At 44.5% G+C, this 24668-nt stretch overlaps 1 protein-coding gene across 4 annotated transcripts in view; it reads left to right on the top strand.

Annotated features, from left to right (window-relative positions):
• Positions 1-7219: 7219 nt before the first annotated feature.
• The window catches only part of B3GAT1 (beta-1,3-glucuronyltransferase 1), a 55481-nt gene continuing 38032 nt past the window's right edge, over positions 7220-24668 (top strand). For all 4 annotated transcript variants that reach the window (XM_087939121.1, XM_087939123.1, XM_087939122.1 and 1 more), the window contains exon 1: positions 7220-7335. The gene's annotated coding sequence lies outside the window, so the exon portion shown is untranslated. The remainder of the gene's footprint in view (positions 7336-24668) is intronic.

Raw genomic sequence — 24668 nt, 5'->3', positions numbered from 1 at the left:
AGGGGAAGGTTAGAGATCAGAATTTGGATAGATATCATCTGCTCCTATTCCAACTCTCCAACCCTCCCTAACATTAAACCATAGTCTATTCTCTGCAGCTAACTGACTCATCCTGGACTTCTGAATGTCAAAGATTGTCAGCACGTTCTAAGGATTTAGTCTGTGATGAGAAGCAACAGTAAATAAATAGTCCAGTGGCAAAAAAAAATTGGCAAAAAAAATGAAGAGTGTTGGTGAGTTGTTCGATTTAATCCTCTGTAGTTCTTCATTGAGTTTTGTTAAAAATATATATATTTAGGCATTGGTGAACTGTTCTATTCAAGGCCACTTTAAGCAGTGTTCAAAAAGCCATAGCTACAATCGATGCAACAATCAATCATGGCTACAATCAATGGGAAGCTCTGCTCGCAGTTATTCATGCCCTTAACATCTCTTGTATGGGCTATTCCAATGGGCTCTACATGGAGCTGCCCTTGAAGAGTATCCAGAACTGCAACTGGTGCAAAGTGTGGCAAGGCAATCATGGGTGCCCCTAAGACAACGCAAAGTAACACCTATGCTTCATGAGTTGTGTGGGTTACCCATGTGCTTTTACCCAATACAAGGTACTAGTACAATATAAGGTACAAGGGACCCAATGCAAGGTACTAGTTGTAACAGCATGGCATGACATACAGCCAAGTCACCTGAGGGACCACCTCTTCCTGAGGACATCTACCTGTCCCATTAAGTCCAGCAGAAGAGGCATGCTGCAGATCCTGCCTGACCTTCTAGAACAGGTAAGTTTTTTATGAACTCCTGGAAGCTCAAGAGATTGAGATCTATCTTGGGTGTCTCTGGAGATTCTCAGTCCTCCAGATCATGGTTGTCCCAAAGGTGTTTTTTTTTTTTTAATCCCAAGAGGCAACTGGACATCTTCTGGTTGAAGATGTTTCGCTTCTCATCCCAGAAGCTTCTTCAGCTCTGAAGAAGCTTCTGGAATGAGAAGTGAAATGTCTTCAAAGAAAAACCAGAAAGTCCAGTCGCCTCTTGGGATAAAAAAAACCACCTTTGGAACTATCTTGGGTGTTGGGCAGCAGCAGAGATGGTATTCAGCAGGTTCTGACCAGTTCTGGAGAACCAGTAGTGGAAATTTTGAGTAGTTTGGAGAACCGGCAAATACCGCCTCTGACTGGCCCTGCCCCCATCTCTTCTCTGCCTCCCATTGAGTCCCAGCTGATTGGCTGGGTTTTCTTTGGTTGCCCTGCACAGGAGAATGGAGCTGGAAAGCAGGTTTGTGGGGTGGGGAGGGAATGGGGATTTTTCAGTAACCTTCCCCTGCCACACCCACCAAGCCACGCCCATAGAACCGGTAGTAAAAATGTTTGAATCCCAAAATATATTATGGTTGGCCACACAGTCAGTCAGATGTTTGGACTCAATTTGGCAGGCAAGTGGCCATTTGTTCTCTGAGCTTGAGGGTTGGTTTCTGAACATTTCAAAAACAGCTTCCACCCGTGGGCTGTCAGACCTCTAAACACAATATAGCACCACAAACAGATCAATATGATGAATGTTATGGTGCCATTATAGTGTGTAATATGTATATACCATATATACATATTACACATTATAGTGGCACCAGTGAAATCCACCTGAGCAATATACATGTTGCACAGAATATGACCTACATATGGAAACCTATGGCTAGGGGATTTTTCATAACTACTTGTATAAGGATTATTCTTTATATTATTCATATTCTCTTGTATTCTTGTATGGACTGCACCAGTGGAGTCTAAATCAATTTCATTGAATACATGATGTACAATGACAATAAAGGCTTTGAATTTGAATTCCATTACCAGGGTAAGTAACATTTTCAGCAGAGTTTTGGAGATAGCAATAGCACTTAGACTTATATACCGCTTCACAGGGCTTTCCAGCCCTCTCTAAGCAGTTTACAGAGTCAACATCTTGCCTCCAACAATTTGGGTCCCCATTTTATCCACCTCAGAAGGATGGAAGGCTGAGTCAACCTTGAGCCTGGTGAGATTTGAACTGCCAAATTGCAGGTATCCAGCAGTCAGCAGTTGTAGCCTGATGTACTACATTGTAATGACTGTGCACCAAGGAAGGAAGGAAGGAAGGAAGGAAGGAAGGAAGGAAGGAAGGAAGGAAGGAAGGAAGGAAGGAAGGAAGGAAGGAAGGAAAAAAGCACTAGCACTTAGACTTATATAACACTTTTACAGCCCTCTCTAAGCAGTTTACAGAGTCAGCCTCTTGCCCCCAACAAGCTGGGTCCTCGTTTTATCGACCTTGGAAGGATGGAAGGCTGAGTCAACCTTGAGCCAATGAGATCCCTAAATTCTGCTGAAGATGTTACCTAGCTTGGTAACAAAGTGTTCAGAAACCAATACACAAGTTCAGACAATGAATCTACACTCTCATCTTACACCTGAGCTACAGATATTTGCCACTATGGATTTGGCACTCTTGTCTCCACCAATTGAGTCCTTCTCAAGGACTTGGGATAGGCAGATGCAAGATTCCTCTTTGATGGTCATGGTTAATATCCACACAGCAATGCGAAATCACAGCTGCCAATTCTTTAGCAGGTGTTAGTCTCCATTCCTATCAAGTTCTTCCCAAGGACCTAGGATGTTGTAACGTGCCACTGTAATAGATGCGTGGAACTAAGCCACGTGGCACTTTTTTTCATGGACAGCTGGAAATGTTGTCATTGCGCAGATTTTCTAAGTGCCATTGAAGATATTTTGAGGGGGGGTGGCGGCACTCCGTGTGGAGATAACATGGTTATCTTTGTTGTCCTTGCTTTTAGAGCAGGGCTGTTTCTATTTTGGTTTCCCTCTTGTGACACCTGCTGATAGGTAGGGAAGCTTCCTCCATTTGCAAATCAAGCCTATTACCTTTCCTCACAGCCGGTCCTGATTTCCCGTTCATTTTTGTACATGTTGATTGAATCCCAGGTGGAGATCTGCGCAGGAAAAAAAACCCAGGTCCCAAAAGCCCGTAAGAGGGATCCAATTGAGTTAGGTCAATGGATCAGCTAATCTAGGCAGACTGTTACGTCTTTCTGCCAAGATCCACAGTCTGTTTCACAGAGGAATAAAACTGTGGAGAAACTGCATTGCAAATCTGCTATCTATCCATTGCTATCTATTCATTACAACCCAGATAATCCTTCTTCTTCTTCTTCTTTCTAAAATAAGATTGGTTGCCTTGGTCCATCAACAAGATTGTAGCTCAAAAATCATTGAACGTGGCCTCAGGAAAAGACATCGATTTGGGCTAAACTACTTAATGCATTTATTATGCATGGAAGGATACCGGTTCAGACTTACTTACTATCCATTGGGGGCTCATGATCTATGGCTACCTGAGCCAATTCTGGCAAACATCTGCAAACAAAGGGTTTACTAAGTCAGGGAAAGCCAGCAGGAGTGATTCAATAACCGCCGGATGCGTCATCCATCGCCATCTCTCCTCTCTCTGATCACTACCTTGGCTAGAGGCCAGGATGGAGATTGTTTGGGGACTAATGTCTCCTGGTGAGCTGTAAATCACACGCCTTTATAAAGTGTCCTCAGTAGGATTTTAATTCAGTGGCCAAGCCAGACTCACCAAATAAACCCACAAGCAAAAAAAAGAAAGAAAGGAAGGAAGGAAGAAAGAAAACAATACTCTATCTTAGTCTGTCGTGCGCTCTAGCAAAAAAAAAAAAAAAAATGTGTAACCTACGGGTATGTCATTTCCTGGACTCGAAGGCTTCAGGCATGTTGTACTAATCAAGTGCCAAGCAGAGGGAGAATAACGAGGCTGTTCACGCCGAAAATTGGAATGTCAGAAGGAAGAAAACAAAACAAAACAGAACGAGCTTCCTATCACGCTAGAACACCTGTTTTGCACACAGAAGTAGTTCCCATGGAGCTATTCTCAGGATCTCCAGCAAGGGATTATCCTAGACCAAGGGTGTCAAACTCAAGGCCAGAGGACCAGATCTGACCCACGGGGAGCTTAGATCTGGCCAATGGGGCTGCCCAGGACACAGCAAAGGACCGGCCGACGGTGCCCCTGCCAGCGAAAATGCAGTTCAAGAGGGACGCTATCCCAACCGAGGCTTCGTTTTCACTGGCAAAACAAACTAAAAACAAAACAAGAGGAGAAACGTTTCCCCTTTTACATTTGAGCATGCAAGAAGGGGAAGGGAAGGAGAAAGGAAAAGAGGAAGGGCGAGCTTCTTCAAAAGGAAAAAAAAAACCAAAAACATGACGATCCAGTTGCCTCCTGAAAAAGCACCTTTAGGAAAGACAACGAAAAAGAAGGGAAGATGAGAAGAGAGCAAGGAAGGAAAAAGGAAAGAGGGAAGGAAGAAGAAAGGAGAAGGAAGGGGAAGGAAAAGAAGGAAGGAAGGAAGGAAGGGAGGAGGAAGGATGGAAGGAAGGAAGGAAGGAAGGAAGGAAGGAAGGAAGGAAGGAAGGAAGGAAGGGAAGGAAGGAAGGAAGGGGAAGGAAGGAAGGAAGGAAGGAAGGAAGGAAGGAAGGAAGGAAGGAAGGAAGGAAGGAAGGAAGGAAGGAAGGAAGGAAGGAAGGAAGGAAGGAAGGAAGGAAGGAAGGAAGGAAGGAAGGAGGGAAGGAAAGGAAGGAAGGGAAGGAAGGAAGGAAGGAAGGAAGGAAGGAAGGAAGGAAGGAAGGGAAATGAGGAAGGAAGGAAAGAAGGAAGGAAGGAAGGAAGGAAGGAAGGAAGGAAGGAAGGAAGGAGGGAAGGAAAGGAAAGGGAAGGAAGGAAGGAAGGAAGGAAGGAAGGAAGGAAGGAAGGAAGGAAGGAAGGAAGGAAGAAGGAAGGAAGGAAGGAGATTATGATGAAAGTGAGGGAGGGTTTGAGGGAAGTCCTGCCTTAGCACTTTGCTACCACAGGTGCCCCCCGACATGAGTGACGTTGAGCTGGCCATGCCCACCGCAACCCACTCATCCCTGAGCTCAAACATAACGCTGATGTGGCCCTCAATGAAGTCAATTTGACACCCCTGCCCTGGACCAAATGGTCCAAAGGTTTAAAGACCACCTGCTCTCTTTCTGATGGGTCCGTTTGTCATGTACAGAGAGATGCATTTGTGGGATTAGTCCCAACTGCATCACATCTTCTCCATCCCTCTGTGGGCCAGATGAGGTCAACAGGTCTTCATAAAGAAAGAAAAAAAGGTCTGTTAATCCCTCTGGGCAAATAGTGATGGAGTGATAAAGGAGCGTGTGAAAGAAAGAAAAAAAAGAGAGATGTCGTGAGTGCCTATTTTCACTTTTTACAGCAGAAGACATTCGGGGACATCTCTGTAGTCAAGAAGCTACCTAAAGCTCTGGTTTCACCTCCCTGCAGAACATTTCCATCTTGACTCCGTTTTCTCACTGGAATTTGCTCGTATTGACCCAGACTTAGTTTTGGAGAGAATTTTGCATGGCGTCCAAACCACTGAAAAAAACCCTGCACCCCGTTTTGTAACAAGGCCCTGCTCAAGGACCAGCTCTTCCTGTAGATGGAAAACACAGAAATATTGCAAATGTGTCTGCATGTTAAGAGTCGATGCTCAAACCCAAGGCTCATGACCGTAGCGGTAGTAGCAACAAGCCAACCATCGGCTCTTTAAAAACCCTCTACCGCTTGGACAGTTCTGTGGCTCTTCTTCTTTCCGTCGTCCTACAACTTGAGGACTCTCCATAAACTTCCTCCCTAACTTGTGTTCCATTCTCACCACTTAGGAAAGCTACTCTTCAGCTCCATCTCCTGGTTCCCAGATTCCAAGAATGGAAGGCAAAAAAAAGGTGGATTCAAAACCCAACAAATTATCATCTTAACGAAGAGGAAGAAATCATTCCTCAAGAGCTTCAATGTCACCGTTGACCTCAGAGATCAGCGTTGAGAAGAAAAAAAGAGACCATCCTTTTTCTTGAGAAGCGGAGTTGGAAGTTTTTTGGGGGGGAATCCTAAGATGGGTATTATCTATGAACTCCCAACAATCATTATTCAATCCTGGTTAACCCAGTGGGTTGGGTTTCCCCATCTCATTGCTGCCCTCTAGTGGTCATCTGGATCTTTGCAGGCCAGACGTGGCAGACTTAGCCCTTAATATTGTACTAACCCACTCATGCTAGGTCAAATGGAGAGACCAGGCACAGTGCAAGAACAGGAACGAACAGCAGGCAGGATTTCTATCAGGAGAACGATGACTTCTTGCCAAAAATGAAGAATGGAAGTTAAAAGGCTCCGGAGCTTATCAAGATGCCCGATGCATCAACCATGCCAGTCTACAGCATTCTCTAGCCCTGAACTTTGTTAGCCAAGGGGAGTTTTCCAAGCTGGCATTTCCAACCTCATGCGTCCCTTGCTCCCGAGCCCAGGGGTTTCCCCCTACCCCTTCCTCTTTTTTTGCTCCTAGTTTCCCCCTGCTGTCCTGGTTCTTAGGAATGTCGGCGTTAGCATTTCCTACCGACTCCAGCAGCAATAAGGTCAGCGGGAGATGCTATGACAAATCGGCCAGCAGAAACCAATTTGGCGAGGGGACCTCAGGGAGGCTGGCATGGTTTGCCTTCCCTTTGCTAAGAGAAATCCCCACCCCTGCTTAAGTGCAATAAATTGGTACAGGCCATTATCAGCATCAGGGGCCCTCTTATTCTCCAAAGGGGTGGGGGCGGGGGGGGGGGGGGTGGGGGCTTAAGGAGAGCGAAGCCCATCAGACACAAATGTGAAGCCAGCCTCTTTTTTCCCCTGCTCCCTCCCACTGCCCTTTCCCTCCCCTTCCTCGTTCATTCTCTCTTCCTCTCCTCCTCAAGGCTCTCTTCCTCGTTCCTTCCTTCTTTCCTTTCTCTTCGAAGCCGCTCTTGTTCTTATTATTATTTTTTTCCTCCCTCCCTTCCGAGAGGCAAGCCAACGCCAAGCCAGGGTCTTTACCAGAAGACAGAGAAGCATGCAGAGGGGAGAGAAACTGATGTGCTGTGATATATACACACATATATTCTTTTAATCCTCCTCCTGTCTATTGCTCGGAGGAGGCGAGGGAAACGGAGGGGAGATTGCTCGGGATTATTATTTTTTTTTCCCCCTCCCGGAAAAAAACAAACAAAAAAACAAAAAAAACCCCACAACCACAACAACAATCCAACAAAGCCACAACCAAACCACCCCGCAAAAAAGGCAAGCGAGCGAGCAATGGGAAGGAGCAGTTTGGAAGAACCTCGTGCAAGGCGATGTTTTGAATCGTGCCTCTGTTTTCAAGGATTAAAGGATGAATAGGCACGGCTGGCTGCGATGAAGAGAGAAGGCGATTCAGGCTCCCTGAATAAGGTACCTCTCTCTTTCCCTCCTCTCCCGCTAACCCTTCCCTCTCCCCCCCCCCTCTCCCTGATTTCTTTTGCACAACTAGACACAGATCCTTTATGCTCCGGGTGTCCGTCTCTGGAGGGGCGAAGTGAGGCAGGAGCAGAGGATAAATAGGCTGGTCTTAGATTGAAAAGGTGCAATGGGTTCCCAGTGACCCAGGTTTTGGGTAAAAGGGCAGGAGGTTTGAAGGCGCTGCTGTTGAGGCTCTCTAAGCTATTGAGGAGTTGCTAGGGAAGGTGGGGATGAAGCCGACGGTACCTTCGTTGTGGAGTTAAAACCCCTTCCCTTGCCACCACCACCCCGCCTTGGAACCAGACTAAATATGATTCCCCCTTCTCCATCCTTTCCCTCTTGCCTTGGACTTGGGGAGGGGAGGCTCCTTTCTCTTTGACCACACCACACTGCTGGTCTTCCTTCTCTCTCCACCCCAAATGGTCTCGTGGTGGACCACCGTTCCAGACGTGCCGTGGACAAAGCACTGCAGCTTTCTGATACCCCCAACTCCCCCCACCCACCCACCCAGCACCCGTGAGGCACACACAAACGCCGGTCAATATAGGCATGGCGATCTCGATGGAGAAAGGAAGAAAGGGCTTGGGGAGTGCTCTTTGGTTTGTTCCTTGGGGAGGGAGAGGTTGAAGGAAGAAATTGCCTTCTTGCGTTTCTTCTTGGTCTTACCAACCTTTCTTCCCGGTCTCTCACCCAACTCCTGGACCGATTGAAAGAGGGGAAGCTAATCTCTTTGGAAAGGGGAGAACGGGAGGCAGGAAATCATATTTTGGGGGGGAAGGTTGGGGAGGTATGGAAAGAGACGTCTTTCTCCCACTTGGGTGAGGAGGGGGGTTGGACTAGATGACCTACAAGGTCCCTTCTAACTCTGATTATCTGTTATCATCATGCTGCAAATCATACTTTCGTGGTGGGGTCTCTGTTAGGGGTTTGGTTTTCTCCTGAGTCTCAGAAAGAACAACTTGACTGGGAAAGATTAATGGGGAGCATTGGATTCCGAGCCAAATTTGGTGGAATGAATGGTCAAGTCTCGTTTATGCATGAAGCTTTGGCCATCCAGCTCCTGCAGTCAGCCAATGTGTCGGAGGTCCCTCAAACCGGCGGAGTTGCCAAGTTACTCGGCGTGGGGGGTTCATGTCTTGGGTTGGAAAACTCAACCCTTGACTTTTGGAGGGATAAAAGGTTTAATTTCTCCGTCCAGGAGATGCAACAACAGAGACCATCATCTTGGGGGGGGAACCAATCCCCTACTGACAGAAATCCACCCTGGTAATGAACAGAGGGGGGTCTTTGCCTCTGGATCCTATTTACTTGCACTTTCCTAAGCTGTCAATCAAGGGAAGATGTCAAAACAGCTAAATCCGAGGCACTAACTGTGCTTTGGGGAGAACTTCCATATCATTTGGATAGTCTGGTCAGGGGAAATGCAGTGAAATTATATGTGGACATCTGGCCTGTAATGGAATTTGGTAGGATTATTAATTTTAAGCATGTTTGGGGCTGTTCATACCAAAGGATGTCAGTTCAATCTTTGGCATTTTCAGGGGGGGTGGAATTGATTGGAACTCAAGTGGGGAAGATCACATTGAGTTAGATAGCTTAATTTCTGATTTAATCCTTAATATTGTTTCCTTTCTTTGAAAGAATGAGTGGCTTCATTTTTTTCCTTCTTCTTAGAATCGAATCCATCCAATAGGTAACATCTTAATCGTGTTGCTCTTTAAAGACAGATAGATATAAAATCAATAAACGTTACTGTCTTTTATAGGACCGGGTTGTACAAGAAGGGTAGTTAGGGAGGCTCGTTCATTGCCCAAGGTATTCTTATTAGATGAAATCTTGGTCGCTCACAGTGAAGACAATGAAAAATGTGGATTTCTGGAAACCAGAGATGATGTAGAGATGAGAGATGAGCTGGAGATGGAGGTACAGAGGGCATACAGGTATCTGGAAATCTAAGCAACCAATCTTGCAAAAACTTCCATTGGTCTTCCAAGGCCTGGCACCTAGAGAGAGGCACCAACATCCCCCTTTACATGCTTGGGGTATTTTCAAACATAAATGCAGGTCCTTCAATGTAGGTTCAATCAATGACACATATGTATTTTGGGCTTCAGTATCACTGCCCAAGTTCAAAATCCTGGAACAAACAATTGAGTGTGACTCTGATTGTGAGAAGATCGCAGATCGCACAATGCAAGCAAAGGCAACAGCTAGGCAATTGTTCTGATGGGATTATGTTGCATGCCTTTGGGGTGCAGGATTTCTGAATTGAAAAGGGGTCTGTGGAATGTTTGGAAATGAGAGGAAGGCAGGCTAAGTGAGGATGGGTATGCGAGTGAAAACTCTCGCCATGGCTGCAAGCTTTGGCCCATGGCCAAATTACAGCATCTCCTAAAAATAGGAATTCTTCTAATTAAATGCTTCCTTCCTGTCCAGCATAATAACCAAGAAGTTTTCCAAAGATCACAGATTTCTGATCCAGAAATTTCTGGATGACAATTGGGACAGGTCAGTCTGTCTGTGATTTCTGGGTACCCCATCTCAGCCACTAACTTTTGGGTTGGGACTGCCCCTTTTTGTAGTTGAAATCATCTGGGAAGCAATTATGAAACACCAGCCTTTGTGCTTCAAGGGTCTGTTGGGTATGGCTTAACGTGACTTGGGCTTTGCTGATGGAACTTGAAAGACAGCAGTTTTTCCCTGCAAGATTAGTTCCTTCCGAATTGGTTGGATTTTTAGCTATCTTGATGTGCAACCTTCATGGTCTTTGGCTATCTTGGACGAGAGTCTAAGGGCTTTGGGATAGGGAGCCTGCTAGAACTCAACATTAATACACAAAAATTGTATAATATAGCAAGATGACCCTATTTTGTACTTTGCCATGGTTCAGTCCCCAGCTAGAGGTCTTTGATCGGAAATTTATCCTGCTTTATATAATTTATGTCACTTGACCCACACCTCTTCCCTCTCTGTATCAACTCTGAAGGTTCATTGTGGACTGTTTCGGGAGGGAATAAATGTTGTGGACTGAGATTGTCATGAGATTTGACAGAAAATCAAACTGAACAGGCCATACATCCCATCTAGGTCTAGGATGAACGATATGGAGATTTTTAAGAGGAAGCAAAGCTTTCTTAAAAAGAAAAGGTGGAATTAACTTATCTTAGAATGGCTTCGGATATTGCATAAATCACAAAAAATTACCACACAAGGTTGCAGAATCTTACTCAGAAAATTCTGTAGAATTATGGGGGAAGGATAATAGCTTTACACCTGGGAGTTAAAACACTTTTTTCACACCATAGGGAATTTGGAAAAAAAAAGAAAGAAAGAAAACCTGTTTTTTTTTTTTAAATGAAAATGGATTTTAAACAATAGAGGTGCTCTGAGGGTTTTCCTATTAATCTTCATCAGCTAACAGATCTTTCTTTGGGTGGCAGCCCAAAAGAAATTTCTGGAAGGCTGAACCAGCAGTTGATCTGTTGGTCCCCAGATCTTGAACATTACCCACATTTCCCAGTAAAGAAATGTATTGATTTGTCATTATTTACCTAACCTCTCAGGTAACCATCTCTGTTTAGCGTAGAGCAGGCTCAGCCTTGTGGAAGAGTTGAGGGGTTGGTCAACAGCTCAAGCAAATCCGCTTCCTTTTGAGGAACAGGACTCTGGTCATCTGAAGAGTCCACAACCAGTTAAACCAATGGAATCAATTTAACATTTGAATTCATGCAGAGAGGGGGAAAAAAACACCTATTATTTTAACTAGCAGGTGGTAATCATAGTGAAGCCATCCAATCAAAATGCAAGGTTATTGGGAAAGGGGCTGACCTGAACTTCACTTTTGTTGTGGTTGTTCAATTGCTAAGTCATGTCTGATTCTTCGCAACCCTATGGACCATAGCTCATCAGTCCCTATCCTCCACTGTCTCCCAGAGTTTGCTCAAATTTATGTTCATTGCATTGATGACACTATCTAGCCATCTCACCCACTGCTGTCTCCTGCTCCTTTTGCCTTCTCCAACAGCAGACGATAGATAGATAGATAGATAGATAGATAGATAGATAGATAGATAGATAGATGACAGAGACAGATGATAAAGAGAGAGAGAGAGAGAGAGAGAGAGAGAGATACCATAGATAAATAGATGATAGACAGACAGACAGACAGATAGACAGAGATGATAAAAATAGATGGGGGGAGGTAGAGAAGTAGATAAATGGATAAAAAGATAGGTAGTAGATAGATAGATAGACAGACAGACAGACAGACAGACAGACAGACACATACACACAAATAAACATTCGCCAGTTTCTCCCAAGGTCACATCCACAAAGCTGATCTAGAGATTCCCACCAGATTAAGACAGAGATGGTTCCTCTCCCCGCTATTCTATGGTAGACTGCCTCTGCAATTAGCCTGGTTAACCAATCGATCTTCCCTAATTTATCCCATCTCCCTTAAAATCTTTCAAACCAATCGGTACTCCTACCCAATTTAATATTCTTCAGGTTCAGCAGCATCTTGCCGGCTTAAAGAAAACCGACTCTTAGGAGAGGCCAACCTTTAGGATCTCGTGTACTGATTACTGACATTTTCCTCCAGAAAGTAGAAGAAAGAGAAACAGGGTTTTGGAGCAGAGGGAAGGAAGAGTCGAGACTTCTGTTCCAGGAATCCTGTTTGCCTTTCAGTTCTGTCCTTGGTGATTTGTGGCTTTCCACCCAGAAGCCTGGAATTGCTTTATCTCTGCCTTCGATTGAGTTTCAAGGAAATGAACCATAACCTGGCATAGAACAGGAAAAGCGATTAATTCTAAATGGGTAAGAATCACATCAGTCTCCTTAAGCCAATAGGAAAGAGTTGAACAAGAGTCTACTCTGAGAATCAGCTAAATATTCCCTTCCTTACACAGTATAGTAGAGCACATCACCTGGCTGGGGAATTCTGGGAGCTGAAGTTCACAAGTCTTAAAGTTGCCAAGGTTGGACAACCTTATTATCAACTAAAGTTTTCATGGTCACCGAGAACAGTGCTTGCTAATGGAAAGTCTACCTTCACAATCCCTGAAACGGGGTGAGATGGGTCTCTCTCTTTTTTTTTTGGACTGGTCCAGAGATGGTATTCAACCAGTTCTGACCAGTTTTGGAGAACTGGAAGTGGAAATTTTGAGTAGTTTGGAGAACCGGCCAATCCCACCTCTGACTGGCCCTGCCAACCCCATCTATTCTCCGCCTCCCATTGAGTCCCAGCTGACCGGCTGGGTCTTCTTTGGTTGCCCTGCACAGGAGAACAGAGCTGGAAAGCAGGTTCGTGGGTTGAGGAGGGAATGGGGATTTTATAGTATCCTTCCCCTGCCACGCCCACCAAGCCATGCCCACCAAACCATGCCCACAGAACTGGTAGTAATTTTTTTTTTAATCCCACCACTGGACTGGTCCATTTCAAACAACCAGTGAGGATTCCATTTTTAACCACCTGGCTTTAGAAAAACCTCGAAAATCATTCGATACCACCTATTACAATTCTTCTAATCAAAGGCTGGAGGTTCCTTTGATTATTATTTTTTTTTTAGCAAGTGACTTTGCTTCTTCGCATCTCCTATCAGTTCTTATATCAGACTCCATAGGGAAGATCTCTTTTCTCTTTTCAGCTTCTCTTCTAGTACAACATAGTTAATATTCTACACGCACCTGCATTGGAAAGAAGCCCAAATTCACACAAGTTTTGCTGGCAACAGCCTGTGTGCCTTTCTCCCTCAGGGGTCAATAAACTGTCTAAATCTCCCAATTTTGCACACCGAAAGGAGGGAGTCAAACGTCTGTCAAGCCTCCTCTCTGATTCTCAGATACAAACACAGGTGACTCGAGGGTGGTTAGCCAAGGGACTGCCTTTCCTTAAAGCAAGCCCAACATTTGTCACAGAATGAAAAGGATTCCAAAAAAAAAAAAAAAAAAGCAAGCTGCAGCAGATGTTCGTGGAAACCTGGCAATTCTCCCAAATCTTCCTGAGCGATAGATTCTGATAATGCAATTTGCATGGGCTGTTGATATCTAATGGCTGGGCACCTGGAAAAAGCTGGCATGGATTTCCCTTGATGTTTGGAACGAGGAGTCATTTCATTGGGTCATTTCAGGTTACCGAGAGAAAGGATCTGGGAAGAGGGGGGGTGAGGAATCAGAAGCAGCAGGCAACTGAAAATAGAAATTCACAACTTTGGACTTCGGTGCCAGCTGGGGTTGCATCAACAATCTTCCGAGAGATGCATGCAAAACCCATGTACTCCCAACAACTGAAGTCCTGCAAAGCAAGGATGAAAACACACAGAGACCTTCTCCAGTTTCTAATGTGGTCCTCAGATCTCTACCGAAAGCCACCACCGAACAGTATATTTCAAAAGAAAGGAAGGGTACATTGAAGGACATGGGGGAGTGATTCATTTAATCCACCTCCTTCGGTTTGGTTAAATCAAAAAGGGAATTAAACCCACTTCGGTTTCATCCTCGTCCCATCTGGTTTTGACGATGGGGACCTGTGGCAGACTCTGTCAAAAGTCAAGCGTGGTTTTTAGCCCCCTGGAAAAGAGTCCAAAGATCTTCAATACAGGGAGAATATACCTTCTATCGCCAGCCAATTAAAATTGAGGTTCTAAAGGGAAGGAAATTTGGACCAGCCCAGGAATGCTGGCTGGGAATTCTAGCCGTTGCAGTCCAAACATTTCTGGAAGGTCCAAGATTGGTGAGGCTGGGCTACTAGGATTTTGTACCTGGCCTCTGTCTTTTTAGATACCTTCCTGGTCAAGGGCAGATCCCAATCCTTGAAGGAGCTTCAATAAGACTGGATAAGTCTAGGATATAGCTATACAATTGTAATATTTTAGGGCACATTCATCAGCCAAACTGGTTCTTTGAGAAAGAGGGTTGCGTGAACTCTGAAATCCAAATGGCCTGGCTTTTGTTTGCATCGCTCTGATTGCTTCCTTCAGGCATTGTATGCACAATCAAGAAAATCAAATGTGGCGCTCAGGTGGCATTGTTCAGATCTCATTTTGGGTTGTAATTTGGTTTTAATTCTAGGTGGGGGGTTCCCCCCCCCCCAGTCGTACGAATCTAATATGGAGAAACTGGGCTGTGATTGGCTAGCTTCATGCAAGAAAGGAGATGGTTAAATTAATATTTAGGACTTTTTGCACCTGGACTTGGAAATATGACAGCCCTCCCAAAAGCTATGTGCATGATTCTCTTGTTCCACTGTACAATACAACTCACATTCATGGTGTTTTACATCCATTGGTTTAGGGGCATCTTTGCTCTATTAGTGTCAGGATGATTCATCAGTAGCAACAAGGTGACACTTTTGTGCCTAGGGCAGGACTAGAACTCACCATCTCCTGGTGATTGGCCGAAAGTCATCCAGCCATCTTTCATCTCTAAGGTGGGACTAGAACTCACCATCTCCTGGTGATTGGCCGAAAGTCATCCAGCCATCTTTCATTTCTAAGGTGGGACTAGAACTCATCATATCCTGGTGATTGGCCAAAAGTCATCCAGCCATCTTTCATCTCTAAGGTGGGACTAAAACTCATCTTCTCCTGGTGATTGGCCCAAAGTCATGCAGCCATCTTTCATGCTTAAGGTGGGACTAGAACTAACTGTCTCCCAGTGATTGGCCCAAACGTATTCAGCTGACTTTCATGCCTGAGGCAGGATTAATGCTCACACTCTCCTGGTATCCAACCTGATGCCTTAACAGTTAACCGCGGCACCAGCTTGGTTGCTCCCCTTCCATCCAGAGGTGTAGGAATTGAAGAAAAAGATAATTTCTCCAAAGTACACCCTTTTTTCACTGCATTCCATTCCTAGAGTGATGGCCAGCTTTGACAAACTGGTGGGGCCTTTCCTCCTTCTGGAAATTTCTCTCCTGTCCTTACCACCCATCTGCAGTACAGGCAGGTATTTCCAGACGTCATTCATAAAAGTCTCTAACGAGCGCATGATTAATTTAATAATTCATTTGATATATCTGTGAGAGGATTAGCAATTCTGACTGGCGGTTGTTCGCCGTCCAGGTTGATAATCTCAGAAAGTTAAGTCTTTCTTCTCCTCCGCTTGTCAGGTAAAACAACTGGAATTTCAGTTGACATGCCTGCCTGCAGTTGTCCATTTAATGATCCATGAAAACATACAGAAAAAACATGAGAGTCCCCCTTGTAATTGAACACAGGGCAACAAAACATCTTGTAAACCCGTGCAGTGCCACACATTTGTAATTCAGGACCCGTTTGCGCAATTGGCACAACGGCAGGGGTGACGTTTTCTTTTGATTGCAAGAGAAAAAGGTGACAGCTCTGAGCTGGAAAGTTCAAATATTGCTTCTCCTACCAAAGCAATAAAATGTACCCAAACACAATATTAATTCCCAAAAAAATTTTTTTCCCCGATGGACATGAGTTGTTTCTTATTTGAAAAAGCCCTGAAAGGGTAATAGAGTACAACGCAGGAGAAGAGCAAGCAGAGCTGAGGCTGCAGAGTTAAGTGAGTCATCAGCCTAGCATTGTTCTGTTCCCACAAATGGTATAAGTCCAACTTCTTGCCAATTTAGTATTGAACTTTAATTGGCTAGATTCTTGTGTGTAGGTTTCAGCAGTTAGTCTTCTTAACCGCCATCTCCCACAACATCATCTTCTTCTTTTAAAGACCCCGTAATCCCTTGCGGGGTGGAGTCTTGAGCAACTGAATGGAGCTGAGTGTTTACTGGCCGGATGCCCTTCCTGTCACCAATGTGGAGATTGTTTCAGCAGATATATTCTCAGTGTGCCCAGAGACAGAAATATCTGCCTCTATCTAGGATCGAACTCACAGCCTCCTGATTGTGAAGTGAGAGCTCCACCTCTAGGCCACCGCACCGCTCAACTCCTGCATGGCCCTGATTCTCTGCTCCTGATACAACCCAGTTCAAGCTTTGCTATGACTTTAAGGTTCTGTGTGTATCTTATGTGATGGTGTAATGTCATGGCTTCTGAGAGAGATCTTGGGAGACCAGAGGCAGAGCTACTGACTGGACAACCGGTGTGAAAATATATTCTCAGCCCAGAAAAGGAAAAGGGGTATGAATATCATATAAGAAGAAGTCCTCCTTAGTTTTCCAGAGAATTTAAAAAAAACAAAAACGGAGAAATACTTGCAGGATTCTGTTCATGTAACCTTATACAAAAACAGTTAGTATTCCTGTTGAGCTTCCTCCCTGGTCTAACTTGCAGGGCTAAGAGGTGAAGAAGGGAACAATTTTTCATGTTTGGAAACAATCTGACTCACAGTATAGATCAGTGGTGGGGTTGAAGTTGTTTAACGACTAGTTCGGTGGACGTGGCTTGCTGGGCATGCCTTGCCTAAGCCAGCGTGCGGCTTTCCCCACACCAGCTGAGACCTGCAGCACCAATCAGATGAGAGGATAAAGAAGAGGGGCAGGTGGGAGGGCCAATCCTGCACTTTTCTCTTCTTTTTCCTCTCGGATTTTTTCCCTCCTATCAGCCGATCATCAGCTTTTTTTTTACTACCGGTTCAGGGGAACCGCTCCACACCGGTAGCATATTACCACTGGTATAGATGAGTATCTCCCAATGGTGTCAACTTTAAGCTGAATGGGCTTCAACTCCCAGAATTACCAAGCCAGCACTGTGAAATTCTGGGAGTTGAAATCCATGCAGTTTAAAATTGCCATGGTTGAGAGACACCATTATAGATGGACACGAGGCAGGTCAGAATCATATCCTCCGACTTGAGGATCCAGACTCCGGGCATTTTAATTTCATCTTTAACAAGACCGATATGGGGATATTCTTCATTTTTCCCTGCGACCAAATTGTGCTAGGCCGAAGCAGGAATGTGAAGCCATGGCCGTAACGGATGGTCTCCATAAATGTTTAATAGTCTTGGCCTCTGGCAGTGCTAAAATAGAATTCACAGCTTCGGATTTTTTTAATTGGGGAACTTTCTCCATTATAGGTCAAGCATCTTTGGAGAGAAAGGTGGATTTGCAAAGGCTAAGCTCCCTGTTAAAATATACACATTTAACGCTTTGTAGCTTCTCTCTGGAAAACCAGATGTGGTGGTTGCTCAGGCCCCAGGTGGTTTTGCCCAGGGCTGGGCTAAAAATATCAGGCTGATGTTTGAGCACTGGAGCTGAAATTCTTGATGATTTCTCTCGGTGCCCTCTCTTTCCGCCATAAGCTTTTCTTCAGCAAACCCTGAAGGAGAAGAGAAGTCCCCAGAAAGTGTAAGTGACACTAGGAGAGAGAAAAAGTGAGGTTGGCAGCTGAGTCTCCTTCAAATTATGGAAGAAAGATTTTGCTCTTGATGGGAAAATGGCATTTTAAAAGCGTTTGTGGTTTTGATACCATCTTTGACTCAAACTAGCAATCTTTATACAATGAAGAGGAGGTCCATTTTTCTCTGTTTTGACACACACACACACCCCAAAAAACCCCATGAAAACTAAAATTATGGCTTACAGAGGCAAGTAGGAGAAACATACAATATGTATTTTGAGTATGCGAAGTTGAACTTCTCCTTATTTTCATTCTCCAAAGAGGTTAAGCTATAGCGATATACTAGTTTCCCGATAAGCACGTCTTCTTCTTCTTCTTCTTCTTCTTCTTCTTCTTCTTCTTCTTCTTCTTCTTCTTCTTCTTCTTCTTCTTCTTCTTCTTCTTCTTCTTCTTCTTCTTCTTCTTCTTCTTCTTCTTCTTCTTCTTCTTCTTCTTCTTCTCTTCCTCCTCCTCCTCCTCCTCCTCCTCCTTCTCCCCCTTCTCCTTCTCCTCCTTCTCCTCCTCCTCCTCCTCCTCCTCCTTCTTTCCTCCTCCTCCTCCTCCTCTTGGTGCCTCTTTTCTCTTTTTTTTTACTCCTAGCTCCAGGAAAGTGCTTGTCACTTCCTTTATGTCAGATTCTGAGACAGGTTCTAGAATGCTAGTTACACAGCCTTGCAGCTCCTCCTCAGTAGCCAGAGGAGGAGGAGGAGGGGTGGGAAACCTGGGGTAAAATTGACCAGTGTTTTCTCTCTTCATCACAGTGGGGAATCCTGGCTAATTTTCCTTCTTCCTTTCCATTTTGTATGGAGCAGAGTTGAGCACATTTTTATCACCGCAGTCAAATTTGGCGAAGGCACAAGGACAGATCCAAACTAATTCCAGTTTGGAACCTTGCAGGATTTGCACTCGGAGAGCTTTTCCTGAGTAACTTTCCAAGCTCCATCGAGAGATCCTCACATGGCTGCACATTGAATATCAGCATGCCTGGTCTTTTCTCACTGAGAGCTGCCCAGCTTTCCTGCAGTACCTGCACACAGCTGTATGAATGTTGTTCTTTTGTGACCTCTCATCTTTCTTCTTCATTTCCCAAAGTTAAGAGAACATGAAGAGCTTCAGCTAAGCCAAGCCAAGCCAAGCCAACCAAACATAGGGCAGGATTTCAGGGGGACTTGTGAGTAACCAGCAGAGGCTTCCGTGCCAACTATTATTCAGGCACATTAATGAGATGATAAGGTTGAGATTTGCAGGGGTTATTAATTCACATCCATCATCATAAACGGAGCTGTAAAATGAGCCATTAATATTGGAACCTAAGTAAAGGGAATGCCACCAACTGTTCCGCAAAATGAATAGCAGGATTTTGGGATCCACCCAAAGGAAAACAGCAACTGAGGTGTTTTTCTTTTCTTTTTTTTACAATAACACCTTTTGCCAAGTTAAAGATTTACTGTAGAGATACTACGTGCTAAACCTGGCTAAGAATAGCTTGATCTAAGCTATCAATTAGTCTGTGCTTCAGTGCATTAGGCAAACTCCGAAAACAAACCCATCAACGATCCATCAAATAAATTTGCGGGAAGACAACCATAATATACGAAGAAGGGTTGCAGGATTTGGGTCTGGCTAGTCTAGAGAAAAGAAGGACTGGTGGGGACATGATAGCAGTCTTCCAGTATCTCAGGGGCTGCCCCAAAGAAGAGGGAGTCAAGCTATTCTCCAAAGCACCTGAAGGCAGGACAAGAAGCAACGGATGGAAACTAATCAAGGAGAGAAGCAATCTGGAATTAAGGAGAAATTTCCTGAGTTAGAGCAATTAACCAGTGCCACCAGAAGTTGTAGGTGCTTCATCACTGGAGGTTTTTAAGAAGCGACTGGATAGTCATTTATTCAGAACATGTAGGGTCTTCTACTTGAGCAGGGGTTGGACTAGAAGACCTCCAAAGTCCCTTCCATCTCTATTCTATCCTATTTGCCCAGCACCAAAAATTATTTGGAAACCTTTCTCACTTCCCAGTACCACAATCAATTTCATGTGCCTTTCTATCATAGAGACGGATAATTCCCGTTTTTATTTTTTCAGTTCCTTCAGTTGTTTCTATTATAGCTTTACATCGTACCATTGTTGTATCTGTGGCAAAAATTCCTTTTGAAAATTCAAATACAAACTCACAGGAATTTACACATTTTTTTTGCAAGCAAGTTTCTGCAACACAAAGCCCTTTTTAATGTCATTTTCCCTAAGTTATGTTTTTTTTTTACAGTAACATTTCCCTAATGGATATATTTTTCTATGCCCAATTTAATGGAAGAACCACACTACAAATTTGAGGGAACTGTGAACCTCAGAGCGTTTAGTCTATTTGTAAATCGTATTATCCTTTTTATTTCTTTTTTACTTTGAACTTGGGGGATTGCAAAATAGATTAGCATTCATTAAAATGCAAAATGGATCCATTTTAATTCAGGAAGTGCTTGCTTTGTCTTGAAATTTCAAAACGTTTGGGTATTTGTGATGGCTTGAACTGAGCATCTGATAAACCCACCCCTTTCTGGAACTAATGATAATCTTTTATTCAAACTTGCCTCAAAATCCCTCAAGTCAAGTCTTTTATGATGCTTACATTCTGGGAACGAAGCTGAGAAAAATCTGTAGCGGAGGACCTGGAAAATCACTTTCAGCCAAAGTGAATGAACCTGTCAGACATGAAAGATCAGGTTCGCATGTGAAGGTCCAACTGGACTGTCTTATTTCTAAAGACTTATGCCTAGGAATCTTCTCTAGATTCTTAGAGTAGATTAGAGCTTGCCTGGAGTTAGAGACAAATAAACAGAATTCCAAGGAGGTTGGACGTAGTTTGCTTGTGGCTACGTAGGGATTCTAGGCAGATCCCTCTTTTAACCCCGCTCCAGATTCTATCACTATTTTTGGTGCAAAACCTGAATTAAAACAAACATGCCTAACTAGGTCATGAAGCTTCACTCACTCAACATGCTTGGCCAAGGGTAAGCTTGCTTAATTGTGTGTCTGTGTGTGTGTAAACCCAGTTTGTTAGTTTCTGATGCAATGTGCTCTGCAAATTCAGGACATGGATTAGTTCAGTTAACCAAGTTTTAGTGTGCTTATAAATCCAACTAACATATATTAGCTTAAGGAAGATCTGGATATTATTCATCTTTGATGGAGAGGTCCTTGACTTCTCACCAAAGTCATAGGTTTCATTTCTTGCCCCGTTGTTGCATCCTTCCTCCGGCCTGAGCTGCTGACCACAGAGCCTTGGCTGAGCCTGGATTTGTTACTACACTCCCAAGCCTTCAACCCATTTAACCTCAACAATTTATCTTTTAATAACCCTGGCAACATTATTTCTCATCTCTGCTTTGTGCAGTGTTCTCAGCTCACACTTTGCTCATCAATCCTTTCTTGTCTCACCACCTTATTCTCATGACAACAACACCATAATAGAAAGAGACACCCTGTGATGGCAATTATTTAACAGATGGCGGAGGCTGGGTGGATCCTTGATTCATGCAAACGTGCAAAATATTTGGCAGGCTTAGCTCTGTCCCAAGAGCCTGAATTAAGGAGGTGCTCGCTTTCCCCACTGAACCCTAAAGGGTAGCAGCTAGAAAGGGTTTTCAAGCATGGGTGGGGTTCAGCCGGGTTCGGACCGGTTCAGGCAAACCGGTTGTTCCGATGGTTCTGCCCTAGTCTGTTCTTTATTTCCGTGTTTTGCGCGGCACAGCAGATTGCCGCGCGTCAGCTGTTTTATTCATTGGGGCTGCAAGTAGAAGGTGAGTTTAAGAGCTGAAAACAGGCAGTTCTCAAATGTTGCATGCGCTCGCTCGCCGTATCAGTTGTTACACCAGTTGAATCCCAGCAGAGGTGGCATTCAACAGGTTCTGACCAGTTCTAGAGAACCGGTAGCTGAAATTTTGAGTAGTTCGGAGAACCAGCAAATCCCACCTATGACTGGACCCGCCCCCATCTCTTCTCTGCCTCCCATTGAGTCCCAGCTGATCGGCTGGGTCTTCTTTGGTTGCCCTGCACGGGAGAATGGAGCTGGAAAGCAGGTTAGTGGGATGGGGGAGGGAATGTTTGCAGTATCCTTCCCCTGGAATGGGGAAGGAATGGAGATTTCGCAGTAACCTTCCCCTGCCATGCCCACCATACCACACCCACCAAGCCACACCTACAAAACCAGTAGTAAACAAAAAATGAATCCCACCCCTGATTTCAAGAACTTCTTTTCATTCTCTCAACATCATGAAGTTACTTTTCCTAAGTGAGAGACCTCCAGCCAATTTCAAGCTTCAATCTGGGGGAAGACTTGAACGCTTCTGCAGACCAACTTTTCACCTCCGAAGTTGCACACCCGGTGAGGTTTCTCACCGGCTGCACTCAGGATCTCCATATCTCTTTTTCAATAAATAACACACTGGTTAAGACACAGTTGAGATGATGAATGGGCTGGAGATACGGGCAAGACATCTCAAGCAGGCCGAAGAGCAGCTAGGCAGGGACGGAAGAGAGATTGCATTTCCACTGAAAGTATTTGGCATGTCTGGCTTTATAAGACCTGATATGTGTTCATTGGACTGTGAAATTAGTTAACTTTCTTCGGGTTATGGACTCCGTTGACAATTGTTAGGATAGTGCTACAGTTTAAAGATAACGTGCGGCTGGGTAATTGAAGATCTGGAGCACTGGTGGGACAATAAGAAACACGGGATGTAATCTTTGGAAAAGCACACCAGGATTTTGCTCGACATCCTAAGACCAGGCCCGTAGTGCTGAAGATAGCTATTACAACCTTAGACACAGCTTGACTTATAAATCTCTAATACAGGGGGGTCAAACTTGATTTCATTGAGGGCCGCATCAGGGTTGTGTTTGACCTCAGGGGGCTGGGGTGTGCATGGGCAACTCGATGACACTCATGTTGAGGGCACCAGTGGTGGCCAAGTGCTGAGGTACGACTTCCCTAAGACCCGTCTTTACTCTCATTATAACCTACCTACCTTCCTTCCTTCCTTCCTTCCTTCCTTCCTTCCTTCCTTCCATCCATCCATCCATCTTCATTCTCCTTTCTTCATCCTTCCACTCTTTTTTTTCCTTCCTTGCTCTCTGCCATCTTTCCTTCTTTTGCCCTTCCCCTTTCTCCTTTCCTTTCCTTTCCCTTCCCTTCCTTTGTTTTCCCTTTCCTTTCCTTCCCTCTTATTTATTTTTTCCTTCCTTGCTCTCTCCCATCTTTCCTTCTTTTTCCTCTTCCCCTTTCTCCTTTCCCCTCCCTTCCCTTCCTTTCCCCTTTCCTTCCCTTTCCTTCCCTCCTTTCCTTTCCTTTCCATCCCTCTTGCTTCTCGTTTCTTCTTCCTTCCTCTCTTTCCTTATTTTCCTTTCCTTACTTTCTTCCCAACTTCCCTTCTTTTTCTTTGTCTTTCCTCTTTCCCTTTCTCCTTTCCTGTCCCTTCTTGCATGCTCAAATACAAAAGGGGAAACATTTCTCCTTTTTTGTTGTTTTTAGTTTGTTTGGATGGCCCTCTGCCAGCGAAAATGGAGCACCCCCCACCCAAGCTCTGTTTTTGCTGGCAGACGCACTGTGGGCTGGTCCTTGGCTGTTTCCAGGAGGTCCCCGTGGACCAGATCTAACCCCCTATGGGCCACATCTGGCCCATGGACCTTGAATTTGACACTCCTGCTCTAGTGTGTTTTCAATGGATACATGGTTGGGATGTCCACAACCGCCATCTCATTTTGCATAGATTGAAAGTCATTGCTGTCCAATGAAATCCTCCAGATGTTCATTCTACACTTCTGCCCTTGATTCAAAGTTCTGCTCTTAGCAAAAACGCCCTGAGGGTGGATCTAGCTGAACCTTCCTTCCAGGATTCAAATTTCTTAACAACTGGTTCTGTGGGCGTGGCCTAATTTGTGGGCGTGGCTTGGTGGTCATGTGACTGGCTAGATGTGGCTTGCTGACTGAGCATGGCTTGGTGGTCATGGCTGGGCGTGTCTTGTATGTAAATATTGTAAATATTGATGTAAATATTGTTTTTTTTAATTGAAAAAGAGCAACTTTTACCCAAAAGCAGGCAAAGCAGGCAGGCAGATTGAGTTGCTCACAGAATCACAGATTCATTCAGAGATCTACCATTCTGCTATCTTCTGCCTGAGTCTGCACTGAAAAATAGAAGCTTCAGTTCCTAGGGAAGGTTCAGCTCTGCTTTTAGATTAGCTAGAAAGCAAGAAATCCAACTATTTCCTGCTTCCTAGCTAATCTAAATCTCCCGGCACAAAAAAACAGCTGATAGTTGTGGGGAAAAAAGTAAAAATAGCACTTAGCAGGCAAGGTTGATGGCGCACATGCTAGGTAAGGATAGGCAGGGAGGGGAGGAGCCAGCCAGTAGCACAATTTGCCGGTTCTCCGAACTGGGCAGAATCATAACAACTGGTTGGTTCTATAGAACTGGTCCAACCAGGTAGAATCCCACCCCTGCTTCTTTCCACCTGAATAGAAAACCACAGTCTGTTTCCTCAAAAGCATGTTTCTAGAATTAATCTTTGGGGTTATGACATCATTCTCACCTCACAATCGAGAGGCTGAGAGTTCCATCCTAGGTAGAGGCAGTTATTTCTCTGGGCACACTGAGAATATAGCTGCTGAACAAAACTCGGCATTGGCATCAGGAAGGGCATCCGGCCAGTAAAACACTCTGCTAGCTCCATTCAGTTGCCCAGATTCCACCCCGTAAGGGATTATGGGGTCATTAAACGAAGATGTTATGACATCATTCGTATTTCCAGAAACCCACCCATAAGGATCAGGAGACCAGGAGGAATGGAAAGATTTCTGAATTTTGTTTCACAGCGGTAAAATGGGTGCATTTGCAACTCAGAATAAATACCTTTGGGGTTGTGATGTTTCTGAGGCAATCCACTTTTGGAAAAAAAAAGAATTTTTTTTTTTTAAGCACTTAATGTTAGCT

The sequence above is a fragment of the Pseudonaja textilis genome, chromosome 9 (genome assembly GCF_049901715.1).
Source record: "Pseudonaja textilis isolate UNSWEBS1 chromosome 9, rPseTex1.2, whole genome shotgun sequence".
Taxonomy (NCBI): domain Eukaryota; kingdom Metazoa; phylum Chordata; class Lepidosauria; order Squamata; family Elapidae; genus Pseudonaja; species Pseudonaja textilis.
This window is presented reverse-complemented; position numbering and strand designations above follow the sequence as displayed.